Source organism: Pezoporus flaviventris, unplaced genomic scaffold, assembly GCF_033815535.1.
Source record: "Pezoporus flaviventris isolate CSIRO_AGI_PZ_B2104156 unplaced genomic scaffold, CSIRO_AGI_Pfla_v1 ptg000007l, whole genome shotgun sequence".
NCBI classification, from domain to species: domain Eukaryota; kingdom Metazoa; phylum Chordata; class Aves; order Psittaciformes; family Psittacidae; genus Pezoporus; species Pezoporus flaviventris.
Window position 1 is genome coordinate 50,326,676 of NW_026892555.1, and position 26,976 is coordinate 50,353,651.

At 37.4% G+C, this 26,976-nt stretch overlaps 1 protein-coding gene across 5 annotated transcripts in view; it reads right to left on the reverse strand.

Annotated features, from left to right (window-relative positions):
* DLGAP1 (DLG associated protein 1) overlaps positions 1-26,976 on the reverse strand; it is a 407,231-nt gene that overhangs the window by 330,465 nt on the left and 49,790 nt on the right. Inside the window, exons 2-3 of one of the 5 annotated variants that reach the window (XM_061448757.1) lie at positions 8,079-8,220; positions 7,654-7,687 (exon numbers count right to left, since the gene is read on the reverse strand). The exons of 3 other annotated variants lie outside the window; for them this stretch is intronic. The gene's annotated coding sequence lies outside the window, so the exon portion shown is untranslated. The remainder of the gene's footprint in view (positions 1-7,653; positions 7,688-8,078; positions 8,221-26,976) is intronic. One more of the 5 variants, XM_061448758.1, reaches the window with a different exon arrangement.

The window sequence follows — 26,976 nt, forward strand, 5'->3', positions numbered from 1 at the left end:
TATTGTGACTACTTTGTAAAACTGAATTCATACCACCAATAAATAGCTAGCAGTCTATGCATCTATAAAACTGGAATTTCCAGATTGCAACTTATGTTGAGCATTAGCTGCAAATGTTAAAGTAAAATACTTCAGAGTGTTATTTTTTATGATAATATGAGATAAAAAAACACAACCCAACTAAAACCCAACACAAAACGCACACAAATAAAAAATTAAAAAAAAAAAAAAGAAAACAACACACACATACAAAAAAACCCAAAACAAAACCAAAATCAAAACCAAACCAAACCAAAAAAAAAAACCTCATCCCCCCCAAAAAAAAGTCAGGAGATATATAATTTTCCTTTTCTCACTTTCTAAAACATGGTTGACATTCAGGAGTAGCTTCCAATGAAGAACAACTTGTTTGAGAAAAGCAGCCCCTCTGTTTTAGCAAAAATATTCTCCCCACGTGAAAAAAAAAAACAACACCAAAACCAAACCAAGAAGTTGTAGGTGATAAAAAAAAAAACCAAACACAAAGCCACCAAAAAACCCAAACATAATTCACAATCAACTTTGTGAGAGACAGTATATGTGTGAACATGAAAAAGGGAAAGACTCACCTTTTTTATCTCTACTGCATTTTTTGTCAGTAGAGTGCTGATGTCCAGGTTCATGGTGTTCCTACCATTGCAAACAGCTGTTCTGAAAGAATGACTCAAGCCTACTCCATAGAATAACAGCCCTAATCAGACCTAAATCCTAACTGCTGTTATTTTGAGATGCCCCAGAGAAGTCAGTCCTGTAGCATATTTGCACTGTTAGGAAAAAAATTTAAAAAGGAAGAAAATACTATCAATGGATCATTTCTTTCCTTATTAAGCCATACACTGCAGTTCTTTGGACGGAAGTTCTCTTAAGCTCAAAAAAAGCACAACATTGGAAAAAAAATCTCTAAGTTCTTACTCATGTACTGCAACATTGTCAAACCCCTTATTTTAGAAGATAAGGAAGGATTAGTTTCTTTGAGTTTTCAGTTGCTAACTTAAGCTTAACTGCACTTAAGCTGCCTAGAAAAGAGATATTCCATTGGCAATGAATATAGTTCCTGAAACAGATAATAATCCGTCAGCATGGTAAAATCATTAAATAATTTAATTCAAGCTTCCTAAATCCTATTAGCATATTGTAACTTATATGATACTGACCTTACACAAGGTCAACCATATTAACATTGCAACCATATTGATAGCAACCCATTTATGCCATAATGCTTTGTGAAACCCTTGTACCTCTCATTCATACACTTACATATATGTTCTATCCTTTCATGATTCTTGTAGTGATGTCGTGGGGTTTTTTTAGTCTAAATGTTACTTCAAGATTAAAACTGTGAATTACTATAATTTTAACTCTCCGATACTTAAATTACTTTTTGAATTTCATTGTGTTTTGCACTGATCACTGACTCAAAGGTACTATTAATTCCAGAGGTGATATATCAAGTTACATATGTATTTTTTTCACATTCAGCAAGAATAAATCTCATCACTTTATTATTTTTCAAGACATCACCACTCCTAAAGACAAAATGATTTAGTGACTTTGCTAACCTATATTTTCTCTAAAAATTTAGAACCATCAGAAATATTTAATGACTTGATTTAAAGTGCAGAAATGGAGGCATGGCAAAAGCATATTAAAAAGCTGTATTTTCCCCAAGAATTAACACCTGTCAAATTAATAGATTTTGAAGTGGAAGACCTCATGTCCATTTCAACTTGCAACTTTGCAAGTAAACACTGTAAAAAGAATGAGTCTTCTTTCTAAAAAAGCATGAAAGCACCATGTCCCTTTCTGACTGATAAATTTGCCTGCAGTGAGACTTCACTATGGAAACTCTATAGTCTTTTTACCTCAAAAGCTGTTCTATATGAGGATTAACCCCTTTTCCTTGGAAACTCCTGCTCATAATTTAGAGAGATGCAAAAGATAATTCTGAAACAGCACAAAAAAAAAAAATAAAAAGAATCAATCCCAAACCCCAAACCCAAGCTTACAGTCTTTGCCATACCATTTCCAACCAAGAAGCCAAATGCTAACAGCACTTTTCCAGGTACGTTATGCAAAAATAGCTGTTGTGCAGCTAAGGTACGTAACAAACCTTCAGTATCACAACACAAATCACAATGCAAATGTCGTACCTAAGATACTTTGCCTGGTAAAACTTGATGCAAGTATCAACAAAATTATTGTTTATTTCCAAAAATCAAATTTTTTTAATAGGAATTCAAAATACACGCTCATAATACCACTCTCATTAGGATGGTATCTTCTCTAGGAAGTACAGCCACAGCGAACCAGTTTTAGCCTACCCTTGGGGGAAAAAAAACAAACAGAAAAAATAAACCCCTCAAAACTACCACTGATTTCTTTTTAAATATACAAATCTCTAGTCTAGGTTATTTTCTATGACGATAAACCATATAAGATTCAAAGGTAATGTGTTTGTAAATATCTGAGGAATGTCAGCAATGTTTCTATTGAAGAACATTTCAAGCAAATGTCAAAATGCATTAGAGGAAAGAAAATAAAACTAGGTGAAAGATGCAGTAAAGGAAGAAATAAAATAGAAATAATTTTATTGTATAAATAAATGTGTGCATATAAATATATATATGTTCACATAAAAAAACCCTCCAGGTAGAACTAATGATTGTGTATAATGAAACTTTTAAGATCAGAAATAATTACCCTAACACACTAGACATGTCAATAAATAATTCCTTTATTTATTAAACCATTTATAAGCACACGAAATGTCTTCTGCATGCATGCATGCATTCTTCAGAGCCTATATAATGATGTGTATATTTATGCAAGTTTATGCTATTGACATCATACTTGATAGCATCGAGATTCAATCACAACAAACTTAAGAGGTGGTAGCCTGAAAATAACAGAACTGAAAAGAAAACAAAAATAAAATAATCTTGCTAAGAACATGAGAGTTGGATATGTAAGCAGCAAAATAAAATATATCTTGTTATAAAATTTTAGTGATCACCAATTTCATACAGCTTGCTTTACTACTAAAGGGAAAAAACTTGAAACATGCTGGGGAGGGACTCTTCATTAGGGACTGTAGTGATAGGAAAAGAGGTAAGGGGTTCAGCCTTAAACAGGGGAAGTTTAGATTGGATATAAGGAAGAAGTTCTTTACTGTAAGGGTGGTGAGGCACTGGAATGGGCTGCCCAGGGAAGTTGTGAATGCTCCATCCCTGGCAGTGTTCAAGGCCAGGTTGGACAGAGCCTTGGGTGAAATGGTTTAGTGTGAGGTGTCCCTGCCCATGGCAGGGGGGTTGAAACTAGATGATCTTAAGGTCCTTTCCAACCCTAACTATTCTATGATTCTATGATTCTATAATAGCACTGCTGAATCAAATGTTTATGAACTATAATGGCATGCTTCTCATAAACTAGCATAAGGTGATGGTGCAGCAGTTAAAAGACCATCAACAGTGTAAGTATGAAAATAATTTGGGGACATTGTCAATGCCACCAAAAAACCTCATTCTGACATTAACACCAACTGTCCTGTATTTTCCTGTATGTATGATTGAAAGTAGTTTTCTTGTAGACAGAATTTTAGTTTTTGATGCAACTAAGTTCCTTTGTTAGTTATTTGGTGCCTGTCCTGGTCATACTTCACTAGAATTATATTTTTTCTAAGTGTAGGAAAAGAACTGTGGCGTTATGAGCACACCCTAAATTGTTTGTGGCTGTTCTTGAAGCACCACAAGCTCTAGCATCCCATCTAATCTTGCTGCACATCAGGCTTTTTTAGGAAGGAGGTCACCAGCACAGCAGTACATAGCCTCTGGTACATGTAAGAGCTATCATAAGTCAAACACACAGCCAGCTTTCTAAACCACTTTTCTATACCTTTCTATGCAACTGCTTATACTAAATAACAAAGCAAGATCACAGTTCCTGTGTTCCAGAGCCCACTCACAGTATTCATACAAAATACATCAAACTTACTGTTGATTTTATTATTGTTCTGTGATAATTACTGTATTTATTTCCAAAGTTGGGTTGTTTTTTTTCTTTGAAAACACAATTTTTAGCTGAAAAGTGACTATAATACAGGTTCTCTATTTATGTACCATTTTCTGTACTTTTGAAACATCCTTTCTTTTTCTCACAAGTCAGGGAAATTGAGATTTTCTAGTTTCCTTTTCATTTTTACCAGCTATTTTATACTACTGGCAAAGGCAAAAAGTAGTTCAGCATCTTTTTTGCATACTGCAGGTCTCATCCGATGCAAATGTGTCATAATTCAAAATTAAGTAATTGTTTTTGCATAGGCAAAGCTAGCAGCATATGCCAGGTTATATGTAATACATATCTTATGATTAAAGAAATAAAGTATAGCTTCAATTAGGGAGGTAAGGAAAGCTATTTCAATGTTTCCTTAAATATGTATAGGTAAGTTCTTGCTCCACTGAGATGGGGAGATAAGAGAAAAAATATACAAGAATAACTTGAAATTTCTATTTCTTCAGCTTTTCTAATTTCAAAGAAAGCAAAATATCTAGTTGCAAGTTTAACTGTTGGTTTTTCTTTCTCCTTCTTGTGTGTTGCTTTGTTTCACTTATAAAGAAGTAGGATTTATTTTTTACAAAAATATTCCCACCTTTTCATAGCAAAAAGGCGTAATATTAAAAAACAAAACCAGAAAAATCCCTACCATAATCCTTCTGCTGTTTTTTTTTATTTTTTCTGTGCCTTCACAATTTTTAACACTGATTCTAGCAACAGGATTCCAAAAACCATTTTAATTCCAACCTTTACATTGTACAACAGGGTTAATTCAATTGATTCTGTGTCTATATTCATTCCCACCAGAAAAGAAAAATTACTGTCCTTGTACCTTCAGATAAGGGGAAATAGTTCTTTTGTCTTTGTCTCATTGGGCTTGAACAGAGAAGATACAGGCTTCACTTCCTGAAATAATATTGTTTTAAGATTACAGGAAAATTTAGGTAAGAAGGGACATCAGGCAGTTTCTAGTCGAAACCCCTGCCCCAAACAGGGCATCTGTGAGATCAGACTTGGTTGCTCAGGGCTTTGTCCAGTTCGGTCTTGAATGCTTCAGAGAACAGAGGGAGCACAATATCTTTGGGCAACCTGATGCAGCACCTGGCTGTCCTTCAGAGTGAAAATGTTTCTCTTTATATATAGTCTAAATCTGTTTCTGCTTGTGCCCATTAATCTGAGTTCCTGTCTCTGCACATCAGTCTGCCACAAAGTTTGCAGTGGCAGCTGTTTCAGCTGCTTGAAGACAGATCTTCATGGGCCTACCCTTGAAAGCTTCCCTTTCTAATACAGTAATGTTAGACTCCAATGTGGAACTGCAAACAAGACAAAACCTGGATAACTCTCCTTACTCTAATTCTTATCATGATTCCCACTCAGTGAGGCTGTTGTCAGAAAATACAATAAAGACATAGTTACACATAGTGGAGTTCAGTTTTGGGTTAACACACCCAACATCTTTTGTCTACATGCAAAAATGATGCTTACATTTGCCATTACCAAGATACCTAAGGCCCATTTCAGCTGCCCTCAGAGATACCCTCGAATATTCCTTCCTGGCCTCCAGCTACCATTTCAGGAGGGAGGCTGCAGGTCTTCTACAGGTCATGTGTCATATTTATCTATTATAAGTGGATGTCTCATGTACACTGCCACATTTCAAATGATATAAGCAGCATATACTATCAACCTATACTGTCAACCTTATTTTCCCTGGCTTCTTTGCAAACTGAAATGATACAAAACCCAAACATCCAAACTACAGAGAAGTGCAAGCTGAGGTTGAGGTATTTTACCTTTTTCAGGTAAAACTGAAAGAATTGTAAAAATAGTCATCAGATGCCTTGATTAAATTCCTTTAAATGAATGTTCATTAGTTATCCACTCAACTAAAAGTGCAACGATTCATTTGAACAATATAATGAAATTATTTTAATAAACTATTTTATGGCATTACTCAAATTACCTTTGGCTACAAGTATTCTGAAGCCATTTAATGAATTCCTAGATGCCCTCCTAGATTACCTTAAACATTTCTCTGTGAAAAATTTTGTTCATTTGTTACTAAAAAGGTAATATTACATTATCTTTCTGATAATTGTGGGGTCTTACAGACCTAGAAGCATATCTACTGCTCAAAAACAAACTCATCATCTTCCTATGACAAATGCAGTTTGCCCTAAGGTACCTGCACAAATTAATACTGTGTAGGGAATACAATGAGCAACACTGTTGGGATACATTTATTTGAGGAAGTCTTCATTTCATAAATGAATACTGCCATTTTCCTTTCTGATATTTTGCAAAATGCATGTTTATGGCAAACTGTCACTTGTATTCAGATTTAGAACCTAGAAACTACAGCGATGCTGCCTTGGAAATGCTTAAAATAGATAAGATGGATTGACTGATTGCATATTCCTTTGAATTATTGTGAAAGCACCAGATATATCTAAATCATGCCGTGAAAAAAGTCGAGTTAGAAGTTATGTAACTTCAAGTTGCTATAAATTGCTTCTCGTTGAAAGCTATATAAAACATTTTCATATCTGTCATGTTCCACCCCTTCTGCTTAAAAAAACCAACCCCAAACTAAGCAAAAACATCCAGGAAAGGTATAAATCAGGCTAATGTTAAGTTGGAGCAAAAGTTATGCCACCATGAAGACTGCACACTCTTCCATAATTAAATACAAGAATTTGGACCATTTTTATGTCCAGAATGTATTTATTACAGTAAAACACATTTTATTATGTTGGCTATAACAATGTGTCTAATTCAGCAACAAAACAAGCTCAGACATACTTCTCTTACGCACACAGTTACTTTCATCAAAGTTCATTTCTTGAATGGTCATATTTAGCTTGCTGCTGCTGCTATTTCCATGTGCCCTCAGAACAAGCTATCTGACAAAGCAACCACTAAAATGTATTTTCTACTTCTCCCACAGCAGCATTCAAGAGGACGGCAGAGCCACACCATCCTACAGGTACACACTACAACATCTGATCTGACCTCTGATCTTTGCAAGAAAACAGTCTCAAGCCTGTCTGACCACAAAGCAGGAGGAATGGAGTATTCACAGTAAGAGAGCATGAAGGAGCCAGAAACTGCTTTATTTGTAGTGATGGGAACTGAAGAAACTAGCACAGTAGACTGCAGAAGAGAATACAGAGATAAAGCTTTGGCTAACACCTGAAGTTTGCTTTTGGTAGTCCTGAGATTAACCACCATAGCCACTAGGACCTGTAAAACTAGTGACAGTAAAATGAATGTCAGGTCCTTTTCTATCCTGAAATATGCTATCTAAATTTAGAAAGGAACTCCTTTTCCCTTTCATGGCTTTTTAAATATCTATATATACACACACACTCATTTTACAAGAGCTATTTCAATTTTTTTGACTGGCAGTAAATTTTGAAAGCCTTTAAAAGCCTTGTAACAGTTTCACTGGGACCAAAGAGCAAAACTACTACCAAATGAGGTTTTGAAAAAGAACAGTCAAAAGAAAGCACTCAGCATTTTCAGGACAGAATACCCCTCTGAGAAAAAAAACTTCTTGCTTACCAACTCAGGTGCTTTCCTCATTAGAACACTTGGTCTGGCAAAGCAAAATAACAAAAGGGTTGTGGCAGAATTGCATTTGACATGCTGGAAGTGTCTATCACCCAGCACTGAGTACTATTCTATGATTATATCCTATTTTGTACTCTGAAAACCAACAGCCTCCTACATCAACAATTATAAGACAGCTACCATTTATCCCAGAAAAGCTCATTGCTACTTAGAAAAATACTAGAAAGGAAAAACAACCCCTTGCTAGTAAAATTAGCTGAAATTAGGTCCTCTGAATATCTGTTCTTTAAATTGGAGAAGGAAGGAAGAGGGGGTTTATTTTTTTTTTTTGTTCAGCATGATTTATTTTTAGACTGGCAAAGAGACAAAGGTAAACAGAACTGAAGCTCTGTGGGCACCTTCTGAGGTTAAATTACCTTTCATGCCATTTGCACAGAAGACTGTTCTCAAGCAGCTTGAACAGATGGTTGGGACACCATTGTCCGTTTACTTGTATCCACAAAGATAAATGATGGCTCTTCAAAATCCTGAACAATAAGACCCTTGTGATGCTTTAGGCTGCCAAGAAAAAAGCAACAACAAAAAAAAAAAAAAAACAACCCAAAATCCAAATGTAGGTAGCTGGAGAGGAGAAAAGAGTTTTGATTAATGAAATTTCATTTAAAATTACTAAAATCACCTCTTCAATAAATGTGTATATCTGTGAGCTGGAATTATTTTGCTAAAAGAAACTAGTATGTTCCAGAATACTTAACAAAGTAGGAGATGCAGGTAAAACAAATCCTACCTACATAGTAACTCTGACTTAAGTAAGAGTATGCCACCTCTACACAACCTGTACTACATATAGCATTTGCTGGGCATGCTGCCAGATAACCAGTTCTGCCTACTGGGCCACAGACATGGTCAGAGATTTCCAGGACCAAGCCAGAGGAGACAAACTGCCAGGGCACAGCTATCCACCTACCCAGATAAGTAATGATAGAGAAGATCACAAAAGTGGGAGAACATGCTGTCTGTGGTTCTTTCTTAGTCAGAACTTCACAAAGTTCTTTGAGAGCAGCTCTGGTCAAAAATCTGCAACATGAGCATTTTGCCAACAGGCAACTTTCTAAAAAGCACTTTCATTGAAATAAGTTACTAGTAACAAAGATGAATTTAAAGGACTGGAGACAACGTGGACATCTATGAAGAAAATCCAGAACTTTTAAGAGTGAGGTAAGCAGGTATTAGTCTTTGGACTTGCAACTAATAATTGCATAACCTGTCACTCTTAGAAGTTCCCAAAAGAAAAAGGAAAGCAGGGTTGCTGAATATGGAGAGAATCACATGGACTCAGTAAAGGGGCCCAGACACTTTGTTCAATACATACAGCAAAGTAAGACAGAATTGGGTTTAGAAAATAACAGTGAAATCAGATAACTATGACTCACCAGCTACTCAATGTCCTAAAGCCAGCAGGTACCACAAAACATTTAATTAACTAAAGTTATGTATAAAGATGGATAGTTGTTTCTGCAGTAACTGCTTGTTTAAAGAATGACACAACCAATAAATGCATATCCTCTATCTAATACCACATACCCCACAGCAATGGCAGGCAAACAGTGGATATATTGCCCCCTCTCTCATTTCAATGATCAATTGATATTTTAAATCTCTTTTTGTTGCGCTGTTGGCATATTCAACATGCCTTAGAACAAATGTACAATTTAGACATTAAAGATTCTTGTCAGGTTTTTAGCAATTGTTAACTCTCATTGAAGTAATGAAAAGAAGACGTTTTGATAAATGTCAACCAGTGGCATTCAGCAACTCAAAGTAATATTCTTTGAAAATGGAGGAGTAATTATAGCTCATATAAGAGGAAATAAGTGTGAAGTAATGTAAATATGAATGAGAACTCAATTAAAAAATACTGTTAAAAAATCAGGGAAACAGAACTATTTATGTTTATGTAAGATTACAAGAGAAAGCCCAGATGGGAAGATTTTTCCTAATTCTCCTCTCTTTTTCAGAAAAGGAGAAGACCCAAAAGAACGTCAGTTCAAAATATTAGTGTCTTGTGCTAACTTTCATGCTAGTGTCATTTTCATTAAAAATAAATAAGTAAATAACTGAATTCAAGGCCTTTCTTTCCACAAGGGAGCATTCTCTCCACTTAGTTCCTCACATTTTTCACAAAATTAAATGTAGGACCACTATCCCTCCACTTGCTTGTCTCCACTCCACAATACCTTTACACAAAAAGAAGTGATATAGTCATCTGTGAGGAACGTGATTAAAAAATGCCCCTGACCTCAAAAATAAAACATTTTCACTGCAAACAGCAGAGTATACATTTTGGTTTTCCAGTAAACAGAAAGGACCATTGAATGAGGCAGCAGCATTATGATCTGATACCCTGTTTCAATAATATCAGTGATAAAGAATGTGACATTTATAGGAAATACAGCAAACAAGCATTACTTACAAATGTGTATTTGAAATGTGTTGTAAGCAACTTCCATGGTACATGAATTGGAGCATCCGAAAATGTTTTAGCTCTCTGCTCACCTCTTTCCAGTCATGAAAATGCCCAAAAGCATAATCAACAAAATGAATTGGAAACTGCTATGAATACAAATTCAGCAAATCAAATGAAATTTCACTTTGTTTTGTTCTCTTACCAGGACATAAGGAGCATCATGAAGGGTAGGCAGGTAAGAGCAACACACACACACACAGAGAAGCAAGTGCACGTATGTAGGGATGGACAAACTAATTTCCAAGGAAGTGAGGATGAAAACCCAGGCACAGAAATGTTGCTAGTTAAAACAACTGCCTATTCTTCCTTGGTAAAGCAGTAACAGTTCCCTCCACATAGATTATTTCCTAGATCCTTCTGTAAACTAGGTCACAACTACTGCACGGTAACAAGTTGTCAGCTGAGGACTGGACTGCTGCAAAAACTGAGACAGAGAATTAGGCTGCCTTTTTCTTTGTATAACTGGGCATCAATACACCTTCGGATGACAAAAGAGTTTCCTTCCTGCAGGTTTAGAAGTATAAAAGGCTCCAGTGAGAAGATTGGGATTCCATCTTCCCACCTCTCCATTATGCAGGAAGTTAAATTTATCATTACGTACGGAGAGGGAGGATACTGCACACTCTCAGGAATAAGACTCAAAAAAAGCAAAGAGATGAAGAACAACTTCAGTTTTAACAGTGTAGTGCAGCAGCTGATTCCAGAAGGAATTTCTCAGTACTTAACTCCTTTTCAACTGCACCTCATTTGTGAGTCCACATAAATATAGTAGAATACAGTGAGATTACTGAAATCCAGCGTATCTTCTAAGGAGCTGAAGATACAGCATATATTATTCCATAATCACAGAAGGGAGATAACAAAATGCAAAACCTTTTTCTCACTATTATGAGTAACCAGCCTGGAACATGTTTTCAACAGACAGATATTCTGAATGAGGTGCATTTGAAGAATTTAGTGGAAAAATGCCAATCAGGAAATTGGTTGACAATTTGGTGCTGAAATTATTAAAACTTGCCTTTTAAATCTTGCAGAAAATGGTTTATTAAGTTTGCGGTTAAGACATCTACAGATTCAACCGCATTTTAACAAACCTGCACTAGGAAGAAAAGACTACTTGAAACTGCATATTCTGTAACTGTAGTTATTTCTAATTTCCTCAGTCTTTGTTTCACTAAATGTAGCACTACCAGGGTGTCAATCTCCACTGTAAAACCAGAGAAAGAATAGATATCCATATTAATAGTCTCATAAATCAACATAAGAAAGGACAAGCTCCATGATGACATGGACTGACCACAAAGCATACCATTAAGACCAAATAGAAACCTCTCCCCGAGCAACCAGTGCTGTGGCTGCTAATAACATTGGCTCCTGACTTGCTCAAGTAGCAGACCAAGAATTTACAGACTGCTTGACACATGATTTTACCTTGGTATATGAAATGGAAGCTTTTAAGTATAATACACATTACTAAGGACAGAAACATTTGTGTCTTTAAATAAAAATTAATACCATGACAACATTTTTTCCCTTGAACATGCACATCTTCCAGATACTTGGGAGAAATCACGCCCAAAGACTACTTTGCCCCAGATGAACCACAGGAATATCCAGAAGACAAGGTAGGAATTCGATTTGCTCTACTTCAGGCACTTTCCAAGTAGAAGTGAAGCTGCGGCAGGGAGTTCCAAATCATCTGGATTGCTATGCAATGGCCATAGGAGAATAGCACCTCAGCTTTATGTTGCATAAAGACAGTAGCTGCTCCATTGATATAAAATCTTTCATTCCCAGCTCATGCTTCAGTACTGATACCAAAATTGCTAGAAGCCAAAAATGCCCAGTATAGTTACCTGCCACATCTGGGGTTTCCTCTGAAGTCTCCCATCTCACTAATGATGAAGCTACTTGGCTTTGCATATGAGATTTAGCAAAGAAACAGCCTGCAGTGATACTGAAGTGGAAAACAGAGCAAATTAAATTGGTTGTTTTCCTATGTTACAACCAACTGCAATTACCATACTGGGTATATGCCATCCAAAGAAAACACTGAACCACACAAACAGGAACCATTTCATTAGCATGCACAGACTAAACCTTTCCACAGGTGTAATTTAAGGAGCCCTTAAAATATGCAATTCTATCTACTACCTTGAGCCCTCAATTGCTTCCAACTGTAATTCTAGCTTCCCTCCACATGAAATCCTGCAGTTAAATCTACTTTCAGGATAACTGCCCTGATTAATAACTCTATAATGTCTGTACTCTCTGTTGGATAAAGCATTTCTTTGTTCAAAAGTAATCCTTTTCCTCTGAACAGTGGCAATTTCAGTGCTGGGGGACTGAATCATCACCGCTTGGTGCTGTCATTCACACCGCTGGGATGTGTAGTTATGTGAAGTCATTCTGAGCCGTAACTTCTTACCCTCCTCAGTCAACTGTTGATTATGTTCAGTCCAGTGGAAGGACTGATGCAAGTAAATGAAGTTACTGATGCAAGTAACTCATAACTCACAGGTCATCCAACATGTCCATCAAAAAGACCAGAGCAATTTCACAGACACTGGATGAATTCTGAATACCACAATTTTTTTTTAAATTCTGACTGCTAACTTTGTGAAATCAGCAGATTTTTATATTATATTTATATTATTAAGTTTTAGATCTAGATTTAGATTATTAAATCCTTCTCGTAGACAAACTAACTCTTATGGACTTAGACATCTCATAAGCTTAATCAGCACCTAAAACCTTTTTCATCTGACTTTGAATGATATCTTAACAACTTAATACCAGCTCACTCTGAAAATCTGATTAGCAGAGACAGGTGACAATAGCAATGAATTCTAGTGTGCGTGGGACCATTACTACGCTGTTAAAATACAAAAGGAAACTATTACCTCCTACAACTCTTGCTTCTGAATTTGAGGAAAAGCCCATGCAAAGATGTTTTATATGGAATCCAGTTTGATCACCTATCCATCAGCTACAGTCTGCACCTGGATCAAATGAATGAAAACTTTTCACTTCCCCAGTGTATGGCCTAAATCACTATTCCATTACCATTACAAATGAGTGTATTCTGAACCTTAAATATGCACAAACCGCATTCTTCTGAACAAGAAGATCCAGTAAACTTCTACCTACCAAAGAAAAGGCCTGCTATAGTTACATAATGTAAAATATAAATATTGCTTCTTAAAGGAGCCTTGATTTGACTGTTAAACTGTCCCACTACTCTTGAGAAAATAGTGCATGTATTGCAGGATATTATTCTGCATTTTGAGGAAGTTCTTCAGGAGTACTGAAAAGAGGCATTATAGAATTTACATTAGTACTACTCCACAGACTATACAATAAGAACACAGGATTTTTTTGTGGAACAAAAGGAACTGATTATAAGGAGTTACAAACCGAAGAGCATCAGCCTGTCCTTTGCTTGGATGTTGATGACAAAAAGCTGTTGATAATACTGGTATTAACAAAACTCTATGAAGGATAACCTTTTGGCCTCTACTTTCAGTATTTAATATCATGCTGCCATAATAACAGGAAAAAATAGTACCAAGATGTTTTCACAGAAGTTTTAACTTGAGTTACTTTGCAACAGTAAATAAGAATGCCCTATTTAATACCTGACAAAAACAGTGTACAGAGCCATTGTGTGTCATCCAGGATGACAATTTATGACTTACTATGAAAGGGTATCCTCATGTAAAAACAGGATTCTTCACATTTTTATGCTATCTATGTCTGTTAGATCATGATGCTACCTATATGCTTTATATTACACAAATGCTGTCAATTAAATTATAATTATATTATTCATTGCTATTCCCTCTACATGCATGCTAGCCTCAAGTCATTATCACACTCATTAAAACACAGCAGTACTGTATCCCACGTCAGCATTTAAATGAAGTATGAGGATATATAACAATACAATTAACAGAAGTATTCCCAATGAATGGGCCTTGGAAAACAAAGAGAAGCCTTGATGGGAATGATTCTGCACTTGAGGTCTATACACAGCAATCACTAGGGCTTTTCATGGTTCTTTTTTAAGGAGGATTGACAAGCCTGATGGAAAAAGAAAAAGAGAGAAACTACAATTTTGAAGCTTCATTTTTATTCAAGACATAGCACAAGGACATCCAGAGGCAGCCCGGGAAACACAAGATACAGTCAGAAATGAAGCCTGATTTAGTAGCTGAATTTATTCTTTCTGAGGTCCTGAGTAGCACCTGACATGAGAGCCTCTCTCCTGACTCATGTCTTTCAGGACATTGCAAACAAAAATAGCATGTTCCTCTGAACAAGAGAGACCCAAAAGACAAAACAGTAAGTCTGTATCTTATATTAAGCGTTGTGTACTTTCTGCTCATGCAGCAAATAACTGCTTATTTATTTACCCTGGACAAGACGAAAGGTCACTCATTATGTGCATAATAAGGTAATTTCAATTGTAGTTCCACTGCAAAAAAAAAAAAAACCTTCATTTGAAGGTTAACTAGATTGAAAATAACCCAGTTCTCATCAGGGTGTTGCATTTATTTCAATTAAGTCAATCAACTTAACAAGGATTTAATTAAAAACAAGTTAGCAAGTCAGAAGAGGTATTTGAAATGTAATTAATAAATATTTTAAATAAGCAAGATGCGGCTAAATTAAATATATGATTATAAATGCACTTGCCTATTATTTCTTTGCAGGAATTTGCTGCTGGTCAGCAACAAAAAGCACTCCACCCCAGGAATGCTGGCACAAAGCTCATCCTTACAAAGACAAATGAACACAGTCCCCAGGAGGCATAATACTGAACCTTCAAAGAATGAGGTAGAGAGATGAGTACCTATTTCCATATATTTGACCAGAGGGGGAACCCAAGGTTTACCCCCACTTTCTTGCTCTATTTCACTCGTTGCTGCTGCAGTACAAAATAGCTGTACAAGGCAGTTAAAAGAAACAAAGTGCCTTTTCACTGAACTGACATGTTTTGTTGTGTAGTTTCCTTCCTCTGCGCACACTCTTCGAGCTGGCACAGTGGGGAGCAAAACACTAACGAACAAAACCATATAATTGTCGATATGAAGAGGCTAGTGGTCATGATAGCCATGCAAACTCCCTAAAAGCATCAGTTCCTTACATCAGACATGTTCCCATTTTGTGCCTTTTCATTGTCTTTTGCGCAATTATGCATCTCCTTCCTGGCTTTGGAGTCCAACAAACAATGCTTCAGCTCTGCCACCCATAGTGTCCTTCAGTGTTTCCCAGGGATCTCTATCCTATGTAATATCACGATATTCTATAATATAAAAAAAAAAAAAGGAAAAAGAAAAAAGAAAAAGGCACCCTCTGCCCCCAAAACCCCCAATAACCCACAAGTAAGATTTCTGTTCTCCTCAAGTCATCATTGAAAATACTGTATTCTGCTGTCATCAGCAAAGACCAACTTAATTGATTTAATTGTAAAGGAACTGATTTAAACATATTTCAAGTAAACTTACTTTTAGTTAAGGGCATCTATATACTCAAATGAAAGGTTTTGTCTACCTCCACTGTTTACAACTGACTGAGCACGTTTTCTTTCACAAATCTGACACATTGAAAACAGAAGCACAAAGATAAAGACAAGAATGTTCAGAAGTGTCAGCCCCTTTTGGACAACCAAATTTGAGAAGCCTATGCCTGATCTTTCATATTACTTCAGACTGCTCCACGTTTTATCACCCTTATCATCTTCAGACCACAGTTCCTCTTAAACTGGCCTCAGCTACAACTATAATTGCTCCAAACTTCAGTAAATCAATCTGTAGTTATGTGAAACCCTCAGAAAATAATGGAGTGAGGAGATTTGATTGAGAATTTTTGTATCTGCATGATTTTCCTGGCATCACTGAATAATTTTCGGGCAGAGGTATAGCTGAGAGAGGTGCTAAATTAATTCTATATGCCTCAACTATATGCCCATTATTCCTAACTTGCAAGTACTTGACTATGTGTTTCACAGCTACTTGTCAGAAAGGGAGGGTTATTGACTTGAATAATGAGTCAGAGGCTAGAGAAAGTGAAGAGGCACTCTGTAGTCCTGTTCTTACCAGCTTTTTGCTTTTTTTTTTTTACCACTTTATTACCTCTCCAGTTTGTGCACTCACACCCCACCGCTGTAACTCTATCCAGCTCATTCCATTTCTTCACCAACTTCTCTCAAGGTTTAGTGAAAGAAATTAATCAATTTCTTCAGAAAACAGTGGATGGGAAGTGTTGAGAGCTTTAAAATTTTCAAATTACTCACTTCAAGTCGATGACCTGAAGCAGAGAGAGAGAAAGAACAGGATTCTTTTGATATCGATATTGCACAATCCCAGTGACAACCTGCGGCACACAAGACCTCCCTACAGCTAATACCACCAAACTGTTTCTTATCCCTTTTCATCCAAATTACTGTCATAATCAGCAACATAGTCAGCAACTACAACTTATGCTTTAAGCCTTCATACTTCAGCTTTACTGAAGATACTCCGGTGGAAGTATTTTGAAAAAGACTAAATGTATGTATTAAAAACAACCACCCAAGCTATGTATGGTGATCCTCTAGACTGAAAAATATAAAAACTGACTCTTGGTATCAGTTTGCACCCAAACCATTATACTGTGCAGTGAACTTTTCAAGGACTTAGGCAGCATACTTACAGGAAAGTATACCTTAGTATCAATTGCCGCATTGTAACACTGGTTCCCAAAAGAAAGTATTTTCTGTTTTGTGAACTGGATATATTTTGTCAGGTTTATCCTATAAGTCCACATGCCTAAGAAAGTCGGGAGTTTATTAGAGACAAGTAAGAAAGCAATCGTACATTTTCCTTGTCAAAAATACTGGCAAATAAAGTACAGACTTCTTCACATCCACTTGGCTACCTTGGCTTCTCTATTCCTCCTTCTGCCTCATCCCAGCAGAACAAAACAAAACAAATGGAGGATCCAATACCATTGCATTATACAAACAGAATTCTCCTATTCTTGAGAAGAAAAACAGAATACTGAATGCCTTCTGTTACCTCCCCAAACTGAAATCATCTGGATACAGCTGGTATTTTTGTTTGATTTCTTCTGTGCCTCATAGCAGAAGGCAACATGTTGCCATGGATAAGACACAAAGCAATCAAAGATGTCTGATGCAGTATAGAAAGTGATTATTTTTCCTTATACCTCTTTGGCTCAGTTTATTGCTGCCCATCATATTTTGCTTTATGAAGAAACACTGGAAAAAAAAACAGCCTCATTCCTTAGCAGAGATAGTATGTGCCAGTTTCTGAACCAGTTTCTCTCTCATCTCAGATAATTCTCAAAACCACAGTGCAACACAGAGTATTTCTAATACAAGTATTCGCACAGTGAACAATGCACTATATTTAATTGAGTTACCTATGACAGGCACCAAATTTCTACAAGATTATCTGAGATTTAAGCTACCTTTTTTGTCTTCTCTCAGATAGTATGCAGATGTCATCCCTTCTCCTATTCTGAGGCAATTTAGCAAAGAAATGGTAAATACAAGCAGCAGGAAGAGAATGTGTATTTTGGCAAATTGAACCCATTTGCTTTAAGTCTTCCCCTTACTCCCAACTGTAAAATATAGTTAAAACAGATGATACGAAAGAATCTCTCATTTAGAGGTAATATTGCCTCTCATTTAGAGGTAATTAAAGATAACCCTAGTATAATGTTATTGAAAGTCCTCAACATCCACATCCCCAACATCCATGGAAGCTTCCTGAAGTGCAGTGTATTTTTAGATGACCTAATATTCTGCTCATTCTGCTGAAGAAAAATAGTGGCATTTGCTTTAAGGATATTCTTATGTCTTTCCCCTAAATCTGTCTCTGTGCAAAAAAGGCACAAATACCGGGTCAAACTGTTTCAGCAAAATGTTATCAAGTAGTAGAGTGTGTTTTAGTATAGGGTGGAAATCCTGTCTTAGGAACCCTTTAAAAATTAGTCAAACCAGAAGTTAAGAAGAGGCATTTTTCTGCAAAAGGATGAAAAGCAAAATCATAGAAGGGATATTACGACATCTGGCTGACTCTTCTGTTCCGATGAAGGATACATATATAGATCATCTCGGAAAACATTTTTTTTTCCTAATCTGATGTTTAAAATCTTCAGTGAGGAAGAATACAAATTTAGCCTGCCCTCTTTCTGGAAACACCTTGCACAATGACAGATATGAACTTCACTCCCCACTTAAATACTAATTAAAAATGGAATTTAAAATTAAAAAACTCCCTGTAGATATATTTCTAGATTTCTAACACGTCTGCTACCCGAACGCTTTCTTCAGCCACTGCTTTTATGTGCAGTGTGCACAGCTAGATGCAGCAGTACATCAGATCTGAGTGACATTTATTTAGTTGTGTAGACCAATTACTTCCCAATGCTTCACAGAAGAGTAACACTGCCTTTTTTGTAACTGCACCACATTGCCAGCTTTCCATTCAGCTTGAGGTGCAAACAAACAGACCCTGTTATTCCAGCTGCATAGCTAGTCATTCTCCATTATGAATTTGTGATTCCCATGTTTCCTGAGAGCAGGACTTCACTCTTGCATTAGATTTGGATCAAATCTTGTTGCTGTTACAACAGACATATCAACTTCTTCACCAAGAAACACACTACCTCCTTAACTGCCTCATCGGTGGTTTGTGGTGCCTCTGAGAAAGGCTGCCCTCTGTGTTTCCCACAGATGGCTATGGATCACTGAAGTCTCTGTGCCTGAAAGACCTCAGAAGTATTCCTTTTTAACTTCCATATCAAATAAACCACCTTAGCTGACCAAACGCAGTACTGGTCCATATCTATCTTTAACTACTGAAGCTAACCAAACATGTACAAAAACACTAAATCACTTCAAAGGGAGTTAGCAAGAGCACCACACTGAATGAGAAGATCATGTCTTCTAAGCAAAATTTCTTTCCAGGGTTTCCCCAGAAGTGGGAATATTCACAAAGGGCTGTATAGGCACTAGATTCTTGGACCCAAAGCATCACTAGACACAAAGGCTAACAAAAATTTACAAATACTTTTAGTTTCACGTGAAAGTGTAAATAAAAAAAGCCCAAATCACCAAAGTCATTTGAAATAAAACTGCTGCTCAACAGGAAAGAAAAACATATTCATCAGTCATTTCCTCACTACTTCTCACTTTCACTTAGACTCAAAATGAGAAGGATGCCACTGACAAGTAGACCATAACTATCTATTATATCTGACACTGAGCTCATTTACTGTACATTAAAGAGAACTGTTCTGGCACTTGTATACAGTGGTGTCAACCTTAATTGTTAAGATGTGCTGAACAGCTCTTCTAAACATAGCAACAATTTACATTTTAAAAACAAATCAAAGACACAAACAGGTGGAAGCACTCCATTGTGCCATATGCAACCCTTGTTCCTACAGCTGCAAGCCAGGACAAGTGCACATCTACTAAAATATCAGCTTGGGAGTAAAAGGAAGGAAGTGCTAAATCCTCACAGTCCAGAAAAAAGCAATACCACAGGCTTTATTCCAAAATAGTGAAACAACATGCTTGGAAATTAAAGGATCTTATTCACTAAAAAATGGCATGTACAAATAAGCCACGGCTACTGCATGATATCCTCATAGACAAACTAGGGAAACACGGTCTAGGGCAAACCACACCAAAATAGGCTTACAGCTATGGATAATAACATCTCATCACCAGTAAATGCAAGGATTACTCGGGTGAAGTCCATAAGAGCTCATGTTCAGTATAGTGTTATTTATTGTTTTTACCAGTGAGTTAGATGATTGAACAGGTGCTATGTTTTATTAAATTCAAGATCGCACTAAGCTGGGAGGGATTACAAGCATTTTGAAGGCTGTGATTATCATTTAAAAGGCACTCAAGAAAACAAAGAAACTGTCCAAAAGCTGCAGCTCTCTCACAAATGTGTACAACAAACTGCAGTAATACAGGAGTGTTCATATACACAAATTCAGGGCAGAAAAGGTTTGACTGTTGGAGATTTCACAAAATGGAACCTAATGGCTACAATTTATCACAAATGTGTTTCAGCCATGGTCATACCCTTAAATAATAAAAATCCAATCAGTCATTCCACTGGGGTGTATGATCAGTTTTCTGTGTATGCGACATGAACTAACTTTCTGTTCTGAGATCTTGAGAAACACTAGCAGTCTCTCCCTGGAAACTGCAGTGGGAAATCCCATGAGGCAGCAGCTGTGGTGACACTGGTCAGACAGTACAGAAAGCTGCCTGGATTCGATCAAAAGCTTCAGTTGATCAAACTTGATTTGCCTGCAGATGAGGTAATTCTTGCAACTGTTGGTAAGAGTCCTGTTAAACACACCTAAATGGTAAAACTGGGGAATATATATCTGGGAAGCATAAACAACTAACTTGCCCACTCTCTTGAACTGGGTAAGTCACCCTACAGGAATGCTGTAGCTTATACCCTTGATGTAAAAAATGTCTGTGCTAAAAAAGTAAAGAGAAGGGGTGATACGTTTGTTCTCAAAAAAACAAACAAAAACAAACAAACAAAAAAAAAAACAAACCTCACAAAGTGGGAAAAAAGGAAGGCTCTAGGTGGATTGACCAATATCACTGTATCCTTGTATCCTTTCTAAAACAACTGAAACCCTATAGGGATTGCAAAGAAATGTGGCTAGGGAGGAGAGAACAGCAAGAGTGGAAATGAACAGATGGGAGATAAACGGGATATGGCAGACTGGCTGACAGAGCAAAGCAGCAGAGTGAGCCAGAACAACTGGCAGAGAAGGCAGCTAGTGGGAGCAGTCGGCAATGGGCCCAGCTGGCAGGGAATGGCTGGAGGTGAGTAGTATAAACATCAAGGTCAAAAGCTTTGCTCCAGTGAGGTGTCCCAATGCAGCCAATAAACAGCAATACAGCGAACTAAATAAAAGAGCCTCCAATGTGCTTCAGCACCAAGGTAAGACCTGCCCCTAGACAGACTCTTCTTACTGGGGTTTGTTCACACTGATTTTTCCCACAGACTCTGGTGGCTACAGTTCAAGCATCAGGGTCATCAGCTGTAACACCTCTTTGATCATGCTGCACTCAGTCAAGCCCGTAGTACACATGGAACATACAGTTGGTTTGCGCATGAGTGCTGCACCTCAGGTGCCCAGAATGATCTGTTCAGGCAGGGAACAATGTGCAAAAGCAGGTGATCTCTCTTATGCTGGGCTTTTGAGGCTAGGTACATGGAATGAAGAGGAGGTTTACAGGCGTGCCAGGATAAATCAGACATGGTCTGGAATGGTATCTTGAAAGTCTGGAAAAATGGTAGATGCCTTTGAGAATGGAACACTTTCCCAGCAGTCTTGTTGACATTTCATAGTCAAAGAAAAGTATCACTAAAGAATGATGTAATTCAAATGTGACTCAAGACTGAATGCATGAATGTTTGTGATGGTTCTGGTCCAGGCTCAGACTGCAACAGGTTTGTAGTTTTGAGTTTTGCAATGCAGTCTTATTCATCATTATAACATAATACAGTCTCAGTGAATGTGATCGTATTCAGCTCACATAAACTGAATTTAACCATACAGCTGAATGAGCACTTTCATACTGCCATCATATCACAATTTATTGGCAATTCCTATTGGCATGTTAACTGTCATGACTAATATCTGCCTCAAAATATTTGTTTTCTCTGATTCTTCTCTAAAGGGAGAATTCTGCATGTAGAGTATCATTTGCTTTGGCAAGTAATGGCATTGGGAATTTCTGGTTTTAATTTACTGCTCTTTTGAAGGCAGGTCCTCCTTCTGCTTGGAGAAGAAAAGTGATGAGGCTTACATTGCTCACTTGAAGCACAAAGTAAACTTCATGAAGAAAAAAAAAAATAGCATATATAAAAGTTTTTCTCCTTCATGGACAAGGCTTTGTTTGTTCTGTTTGTTTAATTGGAGGTGAATGGGGACAAGAAGAAGGGAAAAGAAGAAAGTATAGGTTTACTCTGTAGAAAAAGTTCACAAATTAAAAAAAGCTTCAGACACTTGATTAGCAGAAAGTAGAATTAAGCAGGAAGCTATACTTCCAGATGTCACAGCTAGAAGCACCTGGCTGGCATCTCTAAATCTTCTAATTACTCTCTGGAAAAATGATAGCACAAGGACATCCTTGATGTATTCTTGAAAGCTGTTAGCAGAGATTTCTATGCCATCTGTACATCAATAGCAGGAAGTTTTGTTTGTTGTTTTAAGAGAATGGAACAGCATAGACTGTCTAAGACTTTAAATCTATTTTTATGGAATTAAGAAAAAGAGGATAGTAGGTACAAGACCCCTAAAATAAGGAATTTAGTTTTAAATAGAAGCATATTATCTGCATCACATTTAGACCTGAAGGGATAGACTTAAATGCGCAATTCACAGAATCATGAATTAGTTTGGGTTGGAAAGGACCTTAACATCATCTAGTACCCCTGCCATGTGAATGGTATCTGATTGCCTGGTAAAACTATCCCTACATAAATCCCAATGTTTTTTATTAAGGAAAAAACACTCCAAATCCAAGCCTCCAAACATGGCTACTTTTTCCAAATTAGTCCATGACTTGGGTTTACCTTTTTGTAGGTTGTGACATGTATGTTGGTCTTTCCCACAAAATAAAATCTTAAAAAACAAATAAAGTCCTTCCTTCCAGAAACTGAGTGTACATGTATGAGTGGGCAGTTCTCACCACTGAAGAGGGTAGGTTTCTCAGAACAGAACCTGTAGAAGTTCCCTGAAATAAGTGAAGGAGAGAATCACAATTTGAGGATGCTCAAAGCAAAAGGAGGCCTAGGCTTCTGTTTCTGCAGCTATTTGCAGATGCATCTTCTGACTTAAGGATAGGCGATAACCTTACCTTTACATGCATATATGGCATGTAACTAAGTTATAAACAATTGGAAAAAAAAAAACAACAGTATTTCCCTGCAAGTATAACGGGAAACTGCGCTAAAAGTCTAGTTAATTTTTTGATGTATCAGTCATAAACATTTTCTCTGGAATTAATACTTGAAGAGTCAGAAAGAGACAAAAGCCTTTTGAAATGAGATGAAGTACGAAATTCACATACTTGGATCCCTTCCTGAAGTGTAAACTTTCTGGTAGGTTTTCTTGCGTACTTCAATACTTGAGTATACATGCTTGAATGTTACGGCTATTTACATTTCTGTTTGCTTCTTGTTATCCTTATTATTATTATAGAAGTATGGAAGCACATAATCATTGAATAGGAAAATAATAAAACCACTTTTGCTTAAAGTTTGCTAACTACAAGGGAACTGCACAGTGATGTTTGTAATTTTTTGTCTTTCTTTTAATGGAAGAAAATATGGATCCAACAGGTTTAAAACATTCAATGAAAACTAATGAATTTTGTTGAATGCAGATACAAAATCAAATATTTTTAGGAAAGTTCAAAAGCATCAAAGAAAACAACAAAGACTTTGTTGTTTTGACTTAGTACTACTGCAAGGTTGAGTCAAGAACATTTAAGGTAAATGCGGTCTTTTTTTCTGCTTCACAGGGGATACCAATACCAGTAATCATTAATACCAGGGCAACAGAAAAAACAGAAAAGGCCTGATTTCCACTAACCCTCAAAATCAAAATATGTGTTAAGAATGTATTAATTCTGATTCCTATGACAAATACATGGAATAAATTATCAAATTTGTAGTGACAGGACAAGAGGTAATGGGTTCAAACTTAGGGAAAGTTCAGGTTAGATATAAGGAAGAAGTTCTTTATTGTGAGGGCTGTGAGGCACTGGAACAGGTTGCCCAAAGTGATAAATGCTCCATCCCTGGTGGTGTTCAAGGCCATGCTGGACAGGGCCTTGGGAGACATGGTCTAGAGTGAAGCATCCCTGCCCATGGCAGAGGGATCAGAACCAGACGATCTTAAGGTCCTTTCCAGCCCTAACTATTCTATGATCCTATGAAATTTCTCTCAGTTTTACTGATACTTTGTTCATTAAGATGAAACAGGCTAGCCATCACTTAAAAATACATTTGATAAAGCCACAGAAATAAAGAAAAAGGAGTCAACAATTGAACCAAATGCAAAAGTACATGCCATTGTGTCCTTTTCTTCCATGATGACACACTCAGGGGGATGTGACATTAAAATAATCCAACTTTTTAAAAGTATTTCATTTTTCTATTGTCAAGGACAACATAAAATGTCATCCTAAGTTCAGATAATGTCACAGTAAGTTTACCTTTGATTTTACCTGTCTACTGTCATATAAACAATAAGCTTTAAAAGATGATTTCAGAGTGAATGCACTCCCACTAAAAGGAATAGGATGGAAAGGAAGAATGGAACAGAATGCTTGGGTGATGGTCCCGCACTGAAGACTGGTTACTGAACACTAAAGAAAATACATGAATCATAAATGCTTTTCCCACTGCTGACCGTAATGTTAATTTGCAGGAGTAATCTCAGGCACTTCAACACTAGAACTGAACCCTAACAACAAACTGAATTGGTAAAGCATGTTTCACATTTGAAGCTTTTAATTACAAGTACTTGTTCAGTCTTGTTAATTATATTCCGCCCTCTCCTTCAAAAGACAGGAAAAGAGGGAAAAAAGGAAAAGAAAAAAGGCGGCAGGGACCAAAAGCAGAAGCAGAACCACAGTGTTCCAAATTCTTATGCTGACACATTTTTTCACAATTCATTTTTAATCAATAAGATCTGCACATTCCTTCTGAGCTTCCAGCCATATGTAAAGCAAACTATTGGGGTCAGCAAAAGAAACTTAGGATATAATTTTTCAAAACCATCATGGTCATATGCTTAGCTATATGTGTTAATAGCCTGAGAGACGATGGAAAATTACTTTGCAATAAAATCTTCTAGATAATGCCATGAGTAACTACATTCATTTAAAACTACTGTTCCAGTCCCTGCTGATCGTACCTGCTGGAGTACAGAGGATTATATGGACCTCAAGGTCCCATTTCTCCTTCAAAGTAGCCTCATCTCTAAGCATCTGAAAAAAACTATGAAGAGGTTGCATAGAAGCACTGAAGTCAACACTGCAGTTGAAAGCTGCCCCTCAAAATTTCAAAGGCAAAACCCTCTAACTTTCCATACCACAGAGGGGACAAATTACCAAACCATAATTGGCAGATTCCTACAAGACCATAATCAAAATACAGCAGCATTCAAGACTTTTTCCACAGAGAAGCACGCATCTAACGTCACCTCACAGCCACCAATCCACTAGGAAAAAATACTCATTTAAGAATGCATTAATACTAAAACAAGAATTAAATCTGCAGCATCTGTGACAGTTGTAACTTTACTCATATTGAAGCAGGTACCAGCAAGAGTGTACTGCAAAAGTCCAGGCAAATCAAATGTCATTACCTTATTCTGTCTCTAAATTGGAGGGACATCAATTTGATGGATGGACCACTCGGTGGATAAAGAACTGGCTGGATGGCTGCATGCAAAGAGTTGTGGTCAATGGCTCAATGTCCGGCTGGAGACCAGTAACGAGTGGCGTCCCTCAGGGATCGGTGTTGGGACCAGTCTTGTTTAACATCTTCATCGGTGACATGGACAGTGGGATTCAGTGTGCCCTCAGCAAGTTTGCCAATGACACCAAGCTGTGTGGTTCGGTTGATACCCTGCAGGGAAGGAATGCCATCCGGAGGGACCTTGACACGCTTGTGAGGTGGGCTGATGCCAACCTCATGAAGTTTAACCATGCCAAGTGCAAGGTCCTACACCTGGGTCAGAGCAATCCCAGGCACAGCTACAGGTTGGGCACAGAAGAGATTCAGAGCAGCCCTGCAGAGAAGGACTTGGGGGTGTTGGTTGATGAGAAAATGAACATGAGCCAGCTTCAGTGTGCGCTCGCAGCCCAGAAAGCCAACCGTATCCTGGGCTGCATCAAAAGGAGCGTGACCAGCAGGTCGAAGGAGGTGATCCTGCCCCTCTACTCTGCTCTTGTGAGAGCTCACTTGGAGTATTGTGTGCAGTTCTGGTGTCCTCAACATAACAAGGACATGGAACTGTTGGAACAAGTCCAGAGAAGGGCCACGAGGATGATCAGGGGACTGGAGCACCTCCCCTATGAGGACAGGCTGAGGAAGTTGGTGCTGTTGAGCCTGGAGAAGAGAAGGCTGCGTGGAGACCTCATAGCAGCCTTCCAGTATCTGAAGGGGGCCTACAGGGATACTGGGGAGGGACTCTTCATTAGGAACTGTAGTGCTACGACAAGTGGTAAAGGGTTAAAACTTAAACAGGGGAAGTTTAGGTTGGATATAAGGAGGAAATTCTTTCCTGTTAGGGCGGTGAGGCACTGGAATGGGTTGCCCAGGGAGGTTGTAAATGCTCCATCCCTGGCAGTGTTGAAGACCAGAATGGACGAGGCCTTGGGTCATATGATTTAGCATAAGGTGTCCCTGCCCATGCAGGGGGGTTGGAACTTGATGATCTTAAGGTCCTTTCCAACCCTAACTATTCTATGATTCTATAACCATCATGAATCTATAATCTAAACTCTTACTGACAGTTCAGCTACAATCATCATGTTGAAGTAAACCTACCTACAAAACCCCTCATAGTTTGATCATTGTAAAGTTACTCTTAATGAGTAACTCACAAATTCTGCATTTATGCCAGTGGACTGAAAAATATCTCAGGTCTTCTGATGAGATTACACTATCCACACTCCTAATGAACATAAGGATTGTTCCAATGGC